General features: G+C 47.6%; 2 long non-coding RNA genes across 5 annotated transcripts; both read left to right on the forward strand.

Annotated features, from left to right (window-relative positions):
- The first annotated feature begins 6 nt into the window (after nt 1–6).
- LOC140003325 (uncharacterized) lies at nt 7–3638 on the forward strand. 4 transcript variants are annotated; one of them, XR_011811806.1, is made up of 4 exons: nt 7–1080; nt 1258–1514; nt 1665–2100; nt 3393–3638. It is a non-coding gene; the product is annotated as an uncharacterized lncRNA (long non-coding RNA). The 4 variants fall into 4 exon arrangements; XR_011811807.1 differs by having other exon boundaries at nt 22–1080; nt 1984–2100; XR_011811805.1 differs by having other exon boundaries at nt 9–1080; nt 1258–2100; nt 3396–3638.
- A 2015-nt stretch (nt 3639–5653) lies between these two features.
- On the forward strand, nt 5654–8793 carry LOC140003301 (uncharacterized). The gene is made up of 3 exons (XR_011811688.1): nt 5654–6084; nt 6173–7524; nt 8409–8793. It is a non-coding gene; the product is annotated as an uncharacterized lncRNA (long non-coding RNA).
- The last annotated feature ends 135 nt before the right edge of the window (nt 8794–8928 follow it).

Below are 8928 nucleotides of genomic sequence, written 5' to 3' on the forward strand. Positions count from 1 at the left end.
ATGGCTGCTTTCTCTTCTGTTTATCAGGTGTCCCAGGCAATGTGGGCTGTGATGTTAGTCTTTAGAATCGGAACAAAGCAGGTGCTGATGGCGGTCTTCTTTGGTAGGCAAAGAGGTGCCCGAAGCCCTGTCTTGTGCAGCCTGAGCACGCCTTGCTGAGGATGGAGCATGCTTTCCAGCAGTTCTGAAAACTGTGTTGAGGCTGAAATGCTGTTTGTGTTTGGGTTGGGCTTGCACCTTGGTGAGTGTAGGGATGGGTTTTAATTCAGTGCAGCGGAGGGCCTGGCCCCAGTGTCCTGTAGTGTGTTTTGACCCATCAGCATTGCTATTTGGTTCTGATAGCCTACTTAAGTAAGTGATTTTTCCTGTGAGTGGAACGGAATTGATTTTGTTGGTGTACAATCTGTTCTGCTCCTAGATCTTTCTTTCTGTGTAAATAAAAGTTTGAGCTAATTTGAGCTGAAAAAGCTTCATTTACTTGTGTGGTAGTATTGTCCTTTCAGTATTCAAAGCTGCAGCAAAAGCATGGGGATTGTTGCTTCTAGAAACACCCCAGTTCTCTTGTCTGCACTCTGCATGCTGTTGAGCTAAGCCTTATAATTAAGTAAATAAACCACAGCTGCTGCTCCTCCTCTTTCTAGTTTCTTGTGCTTTGCCCCTCCCCTTTCCCAGGTGATTGGGTTTGGGTGCTGGGTGGGACCAAAAGGTATATGAGCCCCAAGTATGCCATGAGAGAGCTCCTTCTGCCTGGGCTGCTCTTTGGGGGCAGTGCTTTGTTTTTCCTTCAGTCAGTTGCAGGGTTCTCTAGGCAGGCTGGAGTCTATGGGTTTCTGGAATTCTAAGTGCTTGGAATTCACTTAATAGAGGGATATTTAGTAGAGGTTGCTGGCTCACTGTTTTTTGGGATGGTGGGATATGCTTCTGTTTTTGATCTGTATTTTAATCTCCAGATGAATCAACCCACTTGTGTAACTCTCCAGAGGACTAAAACCAGCTTGATTACATGTTAGAAGAGGCTTGACCGTGTTGGTGCAGTATTACCAAGAGACTGAGCAGGGTCACGTTTTTCATCTGCAAAGGGTATGTCTGTCATTACCCCTGCTGGGGCTGCTATGCATTCATGGCCTTTCGGCAGTTTTGGACTTGAGGGTTTTTTTTGTTTGTCTCGCTCTGGTGTCTGTGTTTGAGTCCTCTGCTAGGAGCTGCACTGTTTGCGTATCCATCGTGGTTGTGACCTTCTCTCTTTGTTTCTTGTAGCTCAGGGCATAGGCACGGAAACTTGAACGAAGCATGAGGGTGAGTGGACAGCAGTGGGGGCCCCAAGTTGATCGGTGGACTGTGTTATTCTGCTTCACCTGTCGGGCCGGCTTTGCAAGTGCCTTGCGACAGCAGAGTACGTCTCCTGCCACGTTTCTGAGATGTGCCAGACGTCAGCGGTTCCAGTTCCTGAAATGCTGGAGATGCTCGGAGCACAAGAGGAGCTGGGAGCACGATGCATCTCCTTGGGATGTTAGGTGAGCAAAGCGGTGGTACTGGGTTCGGCCATGTGGCTCTGGGGCTTCTTGGCTGTTGCAGTAGGGGATGAAAGGAGTGGGTATAGACTGTTTTGTGGATTGTCACGTTTCTGTTCTTGGACTAAGTCCTGTTACCTTGGCTCAACACAGTGAATGGAAGCGCTAAGCCTGGATCGGGAAGGTGAGTGGAGAAAAAATGGAAAACGGGTATTGTTTTTGCTGTAGTAGTCTCTTGGTGCACCTCTGGGTGACTCCTCTTTTGCAGGGACGAAGAAGGTCCTGGGAACATCCTAGCTGGCCTCTGTGGTCCACATTGATGGTGGATTCTGAGCCCTGAGAATTAAGTCCAGGGGGAAATGCTGTGTGTTGTGGAGTGGTTGGCAGAGGGAGGTGGGGAGTTGTTTAAAGGGTGTCTATCTGATTTCAGTAGCAGAGCAGGTCAGTTGATTACTGTTTTGTTTCTGAGGAGGTTGTTTCACTGGAAGAAATTTGGCTAGTGTGCTGGCGCCTGATGGCACTTCATTTCTGCAGGCGAAGAGGAGCCTTGTGCCTGAAGCAATGTCCTGGCTGGCCTTTGTGTTCCTTGGTGAGGATGGAACCTGCCTCCCAGCATTCCCAAGCTAATTTGGGGGGGGTCGGTGGGGGGGGGGGGCAAATGCTATGTTTGAGCTGGGGTTGTGAATGCACCCATAGGGCGAGGGTCTGTGCTTTTAAGTCATTGCTTTGGATGGGGCCTTTCAGGATTGATCAGGGCAGGCAGAGAGATTATGTGTGGGGAGTTCAGTCACGTACAATGTGAGCGCGTGCCAGGCAGGGCAGTCCCAGCTTGTCATCTGTGTTGTCTGTGCTGTACTGTGCTGTTGCTCTTGGTGCCCGGCAGGCCTCGGGAAGCCATCCCGAAGGTATTGAACACTTGACCTCCTCAGAATAATACTGATGTTGAACTGGGAGCTGAGCAACGCTTGTGTTGCAGTGGGAGCTTAAGGGGATCACTTCTACTATGCGATTAATAGTTTTTTGTATCAAACGTTTCCTGATATGATCATCATATGTTACGTGCTCTTCAGGTCTTGATATTCTCATTGCCTTCTTCCACTGGACAGACAAGACGTGCAACCTTTTAGCTACACCAAAGGCCCTAAATGCTTGTTTCGTCATCGTAGGGCTGATGCGAGCACTTCTTGTCTTGCAGTCGCTGCTTGAAGTGTGGATCTGTTTCAGGTCTTGTGCATCATACTCGGTTTGAGATCACGTCTGTTTCCATCCTCACGCTTGCGGAACTCATCTGGGTTGCATCAGGAGCTCTTGCTTGGGAATTGATTTCCTAAGTGTCTTCTTAGGGGGTTTTCAGTCCCCATCCTTCTGGTCTCTTGTCTTGAAGGCAGGCTTTTTAGGCCTCCATCATCCCGGTTCTGGCAGTTGCTTCCAGTCGCGTGTGGTGACATTTGAGTCTCTCCTGGGGTCTGGTGCAGAGCACCTGTTCTGACTTGCTGTTGCCATAGGGCTTTCCTCTGGGGGTCGCTTTTTCTTGTGCCTTGTGTTGTGTGTTTTGTTTGTAGTGTTTGTGGCGTGCCTGTGTGTGTACATGTTTGGTCTGGAGCTGTCCTGCCTGGCAGTTAGTGATAATGGCTAACGTGGTAGTCTATGGGTGTACTAATACATTGTCTGGACTGTTTTGGCGTAGACATCTGCCTCTGGGCGCATACTGAAGGACAGCTGGCACAGTCATCTCTGGAGGTTGGCAGATGTGGATTTGGCAGAGTTGAGCTGCATGCGAGCAGCTGTTTGCATAGTGCTTGAATGGTGTACTGTTGAATCTTGAAAGCTTACAGATATGGGGTTTTGAAACTTTTATTTTTATTTCTATTCTGTCCCCAGTAGAGTGTATACCGTAGTAGGAACTGCCCACAGGAAAGAGCTCCTCCTGGAACTGTTCAGCACTCGGTGGGCAGCTCGGTGACTGGCTTGATCTACTTCTGAGGTGCTGAGGCAAGGGGGCTGCTGTTTTGAAATGATAATATTGTAAAAGGGGTCCCTTTTGTTGTTGAGGGATGGGTGCTAATGGTGGCAGGTGAATGATTGATTCTCTTGTGACTGTTTTCATTCGTTTAAGGTGAAACACAGTGTTCGACACGGGACTTGACGACCAGAGCTGCTTTTGGCAAGGTGAGCGATGAGCAGATATAGAAGGTACTTTAGGGGTGCAGTTGTCACTGCAGTTAGTTAACTGCACAAAATACAGTAAAAATCCTGTTTATTTTATATTTCAGAGGTGTTGTAGCTGGCCTAAGAGAGCAGATGGAAGCATCTGCCTCGAGGGCAGGTGAGGGGGCTGAGGTAAGGCAGCAGATGAGAGTAACTGTCCCAGCTGTGCTGTGGCTTTGGATGCTGCTTCAGCCTATGCTTTTCTTTTTGTTTCACATTTGTCTCACACAGGCTGAGTGGGGCCAAGCTGCACTCTGAAGAGCAGCACGAGAAGGGCGGGCTGGTTGTGAGCTGGATTGGAGCAGAACTGCCAAGTAGCACGAGGTGAGTGCGAAGGGTATCCGTCTTGCTTTGCAGGTGCCGTGGCAGGCTCTCTAGAGAAGTGGTTGAGGATTGGAGAAGAGGTTGCAGATGATCAAGGAGCGACACGTGCAGGGATGGCTTGAAAAGGGTATGGCTGCTTTCTCTTCTGTTTATCAGGTGTCCCAGGCAATGTGGGCTGTGGTGTTAGTCTTTAGAATCGGAACAAAGCAGGTGCTGAAATGCTGCGTCTGTTTTTTTTTGTGTTGGGGTTGCACCTTGGTGAGTGTAGGGATGGGTTTTAAGTGGATGCAGCAGAGGGCCTGGCCCCCGTGTCCTGTAGTGTGTTTTGACCCGTGAGCATAGCCTTTTGGTTCTCAGTTAGCCTACTTAAGTAAGTGATTTTTCCTGTAAGTGGAATGGAATTGAATTCCTCTTTGGCGCATAATCTGTTCTGCTCCTAGAGTTTTCTTCCTGCGTAAATACAAGTCTGAGCTAAATCCGGCTGAAAAAGCTTCATTTACTTGTGTGGTAGTATTGTCCTTTCAGTATTCAAAGCTGCAGCAGAAGCATGGGGATTATTGCTTCTAGAAACACCCCAGTTCTCCTGTCTGCACTCTGCATGCTGTTGAGCTAAGCCATATAAGGAAGTTAATAAAATCACAGCTGCTGCTGCTCCTCTTTCAGCTTTTTTATGCTTTCCCCCTGCACTTTCCCAGGTGATTGGCTTCAGGTTCCAGGTGAGACCTAGTGGTAACTGAGTTGCAGGTATGCCATCAGAGAGCTCCTTCTGCCTGGGCTGCACTTTTGGGTAAGTGCTTTGTTTTTCCTTCAGTTGTTTGGAGGGTTCATTAGGTGGGTCAGAGTCTATGGACTGATGCGTTTTCCAGTAGAAACCGGTACGCATATCTTTTTGAGTTGGTAACTGGTAGGATCTGTCACTGTAAAGCAATCTAGTAGTAGGTGCCTGTATTGCACGCAGCTCTTCCTCAGGTGAGTAGTTGTTATGGCAGTTTTACGGATGGTATGGTGATGTTACTTTGTGTGTTTGCTTTGTGGTTCTGGGTCCCTTCTGATTTTTGCAGAATTACGGGGCTTTCTGTGAGCCTTTAAATCTATGTCAAATCTTATCAAAGTCATAACCTTGCTGTCAAAGTGAAGCAGCAGGGTTTAGGAGAAATGTATGATGGAGGCTCCCTGTGTGAGCGTGTATCTGAAAATGGCAGCAGTGGGCATGTAAGGGGTAGTCTCTTTCAGGTTTAGGGACAGTTTGTTATATTTCTGGAGCTTTTGCCTGTGTGTTTTCTGTCTGTCGAGTGTTTAGACCTTGCAACCTTCTAGTCTTGATGTCCTTGAATTGACATATTAGAAGTATGTTTATTAGGTGTTTCCAGGTAGTTGTTTTTGGGAAACAGTGGGGTAATGTCTCTTGACCGCATAAGTGCAGTAGTGCCTCGAGAGTGAGCAGGCTCACCTTCTTCTCTGCAGAATAAGTCTGCCCGGGCCCATTTCGGCGCGGCGCCGCCCGGGCCCATTTTGGCGCGGCGCCGCCCGGGCCCATTTGTCATGTGGAGCTACTGAGCAGCTGAGGTAAAGGAGCTGGGAACAGAGAGGTATTGCTCAACTGTATTTTGCATCAGTAGCAGTGAGCGTTGTCCAAGAGGTAGCTATCAGGGCTGGCATGCTAGTGAATGCTGGTTCTCTGTTTTTGCAAGTGATGATGAACCTGTTTGACGTAATTCCATTTGAAAAAGTTCCAGTTACTGGCCTGGTCGTGTCGTCCTTTCAATGTTAAAAGCTGCAGCAAAAGCATGGGGATTGTTGCTTCTAGAAACACCCAGGTCTCTTGTCTGCTCTCTGCATGTTGTTTAGGTAAAACTGATTTAAAAAAATTACAGGAAACAAACACAAAAAAACAAAGAAACAAACAAAAAAACAAAACCACAGTTGGCTGACTTGTTGTGAACGCAATGATCATTTAATCCCTTTGTTTTCCCGGGTGGAGTGGATGATACTGGCTGCACTGTTGGAGCTTGGACTCGGAGAGGAACACATGAGCACAATCGTATGTTGCATCAGTAGTAGTCAGCATTGTGGAGAAGGTGAGCAATGGGGCTGGCGTCCTAGTGAATGCTGTTTCTCTGTTTTTGCAGCTGATGATGAGCCTGGCAATTGACTAAGATGACAATCAGTGCCTGTGCATTTCTTGAGGCAGAGAAACTTTACCATGCAGCAACCTGAGAGCTAAGTTGGGGGGCACCTGGTATTTGCATATGTGGGGTGGCTAATGGGAGCCGGGAGCCAGAGCAGCATTGAGCCAGCTGGCTGAATAGACTTGGTGGCACTGTGAGGGTGGTTGAGGCTGGGTCACGTTCAAGCTGCTTGTGGCTGGGTCAGCAGGCTAATAGAAGAAGCGGGATTATTTTGTAGCGTGAGTGCGTGCGCCAGGCAGGACAGTTTCCTTCAGTTTGTCTGTCTTGTGGTGTTGCTTCTGCAGTGTCTGTTCTGTGCTTCTTGGGTCTTGATATCCTCCTGGCTTTTTAGACCGGACTGACCTGGCAGGCGACTTGGTAGCTGTGCAGAAGGGCCTCAATGCTTCTTTTGTCCTCATGGCTCTGATCAAGCAGTGACTGCAAGACAAGAAGTGCTCGAAAGTGCAGATCTGTTTCAGGTCTTGTGCATCATATTCGGTTTGAGATCGCGTCTGTTTCCATCCTCACTCTTGCAGAAGTCATCTGGGCCGCATCAGGAGCTCTTGCTTGGGAATCGATTTCCTAAGTGTCTTCTTAGGGGGTTTTCACTCCCCATCCTTCTGGTCTCTTGTCTTGAAGGCAGGATTTTTAGGCCTCCATCATCCCAGTTCTGGCAGTTGCTTCCAGTCGTGTGTCGTGACATTTGAGTCTCTCCTGGGGTCTGGTGCAGAGCACCTGTTCTGACTTGCTGTTGCCATAGGGCTTTCCTCTGGGGGTCACTTTTTCTTGTGCCTTGTGTTGTGTGTTTTGTTTGTAGTGTTTGTGGCGTGCCTGTGTGTGTATGTGTTTGGTCTGGAGCTGTCCTGCCTGGCAGTTAGTGATGACAGGTAACGTGGCAGGTCATAGGTGTACTAATATATTGTTTGGACTGTGTTGGCGAAGACATCTGGTCTGCCTCTGGGCACTTGCTGAAGGGCATCTGGCACAGTATATCTGTTTGCGAGCAACTGCTCGTTTACCTCTATTCATATAATAAATTGTAAAATTTAATTGCAATCCAATTTGGCACCCAGTCGTATATGACACCAGGGGGCATGTCCGGGAGGGCTTTGGTTCCTGAGTTCTTATTTGATCTAGGAGAGGTGCCCCAGCATTTGGTGGTTACTGTTCGAGTCTGGTCAGGACTAATGGCATCTTGAACCTGAATAAAGGTAAGCTAAGGTTTTGATTTTTTTTCAGCTCCCTTGCTGGCTGCAGCACTATATTTTGCCCGTAATTCTGCGTGTGAAGATCTGAATGAAGACAACGGAGTCGTAAGTGTTTAAAGCCTATACTGTTCTGTTGGATGGGTTTCGGTTGCCTGTGTGTGTAAGAGTGTGACTGAGATGGAATTTAGTTCTGAAGCGATTGTGGAGGTCTTCTTTACCACTGTTCCAATGTTCCGCGAGGGACTTGGCAGGTGAAGGACCGAAGGGATTCCTATAGGATTTGTGGGTGGGTGATAGATCTTAAATCCTCTTTAAGACACTCTTATTAAGGTAACCAAGGGCTGTGGGAATTGCCACAGTAACATTCCTAGATGGGTGAGACAAAACCGAAGACCAGGGACCAGAAGAAAGAGAGCAAATTATCAGACATACCACCAGAAAGTCCATTAGGAATAACGGTTAGAAACTGGAACGAGAGAGGCCCCAGAAACGTAAAAAGTAAATAAAAAAGGGTCCAGTCTTGTGTGATAGAATGGCCAAAGGAGCCTTTAAGACCGCATGTCTTTCGGCCTGTTTTAGGATCCTTTGAAGACTGTATTTGTCAGGCCTTAAATACACATGTTAATTCGAAGGAACCTTTTTGCCGGGAAGAAAGTGATTATGCAGGATTATGGATCAGGAGGACTTCATGTCCTTTTACAGCCTTAATATTTACACTAAAAGCAGGTAAGAAATTTTGAAGAAGAAGAAGAACAGGAAAAATAAAAAGATAATAAACGGGAGCCGTTGGATAACCTACCATCTCCATATCGTAATAATCCACCTCCGGTGGTGTACTGGGTCTGGCTGGAATGTTAACTTTCCCGGCAGCAGCCCATACAGTGCCGTACTCTGTACTTCTAGCTGGAACAGCAGCGTTATCACACCAGCGTTGTGTCTACTGCTGAGCAGCAGTGGCACAGTATCGGGCCTTTCTCTAACCCTCCTAGGGGATGGGCAAAAAGCGAGGAGAGAAACATCACTAGGGCAGCTGACCTAAACCAATCAAAGGGATATTCCATACCATGTGATGTCACACTCAGCAATAAAAGGTGGAAACAGGAAGAAGAGGGGAGGGGTGGGCTCTCGTTGAGAAGACGTCGGTCCTCCTCTCGAACACCGGCTGCGTGCGTTGAGGCCTCTCTTCAAGGACGTGGTCAGTCATTGCTCATTTGTGGGAAGTAGAGAGCAATTTCTTTCCTCTGCACTTCCATAGAGCTTTCATTTATTTTGTTTGTTTTCCTCCCTTCTTTTTATTTTCCCTTTTCCCCTCCCTTTTCCCCTTTCCCTTTTTATTTCCCCTTAATTAAATAAAGACTACCATGAACTAAACAATTTAACTATTAAAATTATTTCCCTTTAATTAAATTATCCTTATCTCAACCTGTGAGTTGTTCTTTGCTTTACTTCTCCCCCTCCTCATCTAAAGGAGGGGGAGTGAGACAGCGGTTGTGGGGTTTAGCTGCCCAG

This window comes from Anas platyrhynchos, chromosome 10 (genome assembly GCF_047663525.1).
Source record: "Anas platyrhynchos isolate ZD024472 breed Pekin duck chromosome 10, IASCAAS_PekinDuck_T2T, whole genome shotgun sequence".
NCBI classification, from domain to species: domain Eukaryota; kingdom Metazoa; phylum Chordata; class Aves; order Anseriformes; family Anatidae; genus Anas; species Anas platyrhynchos.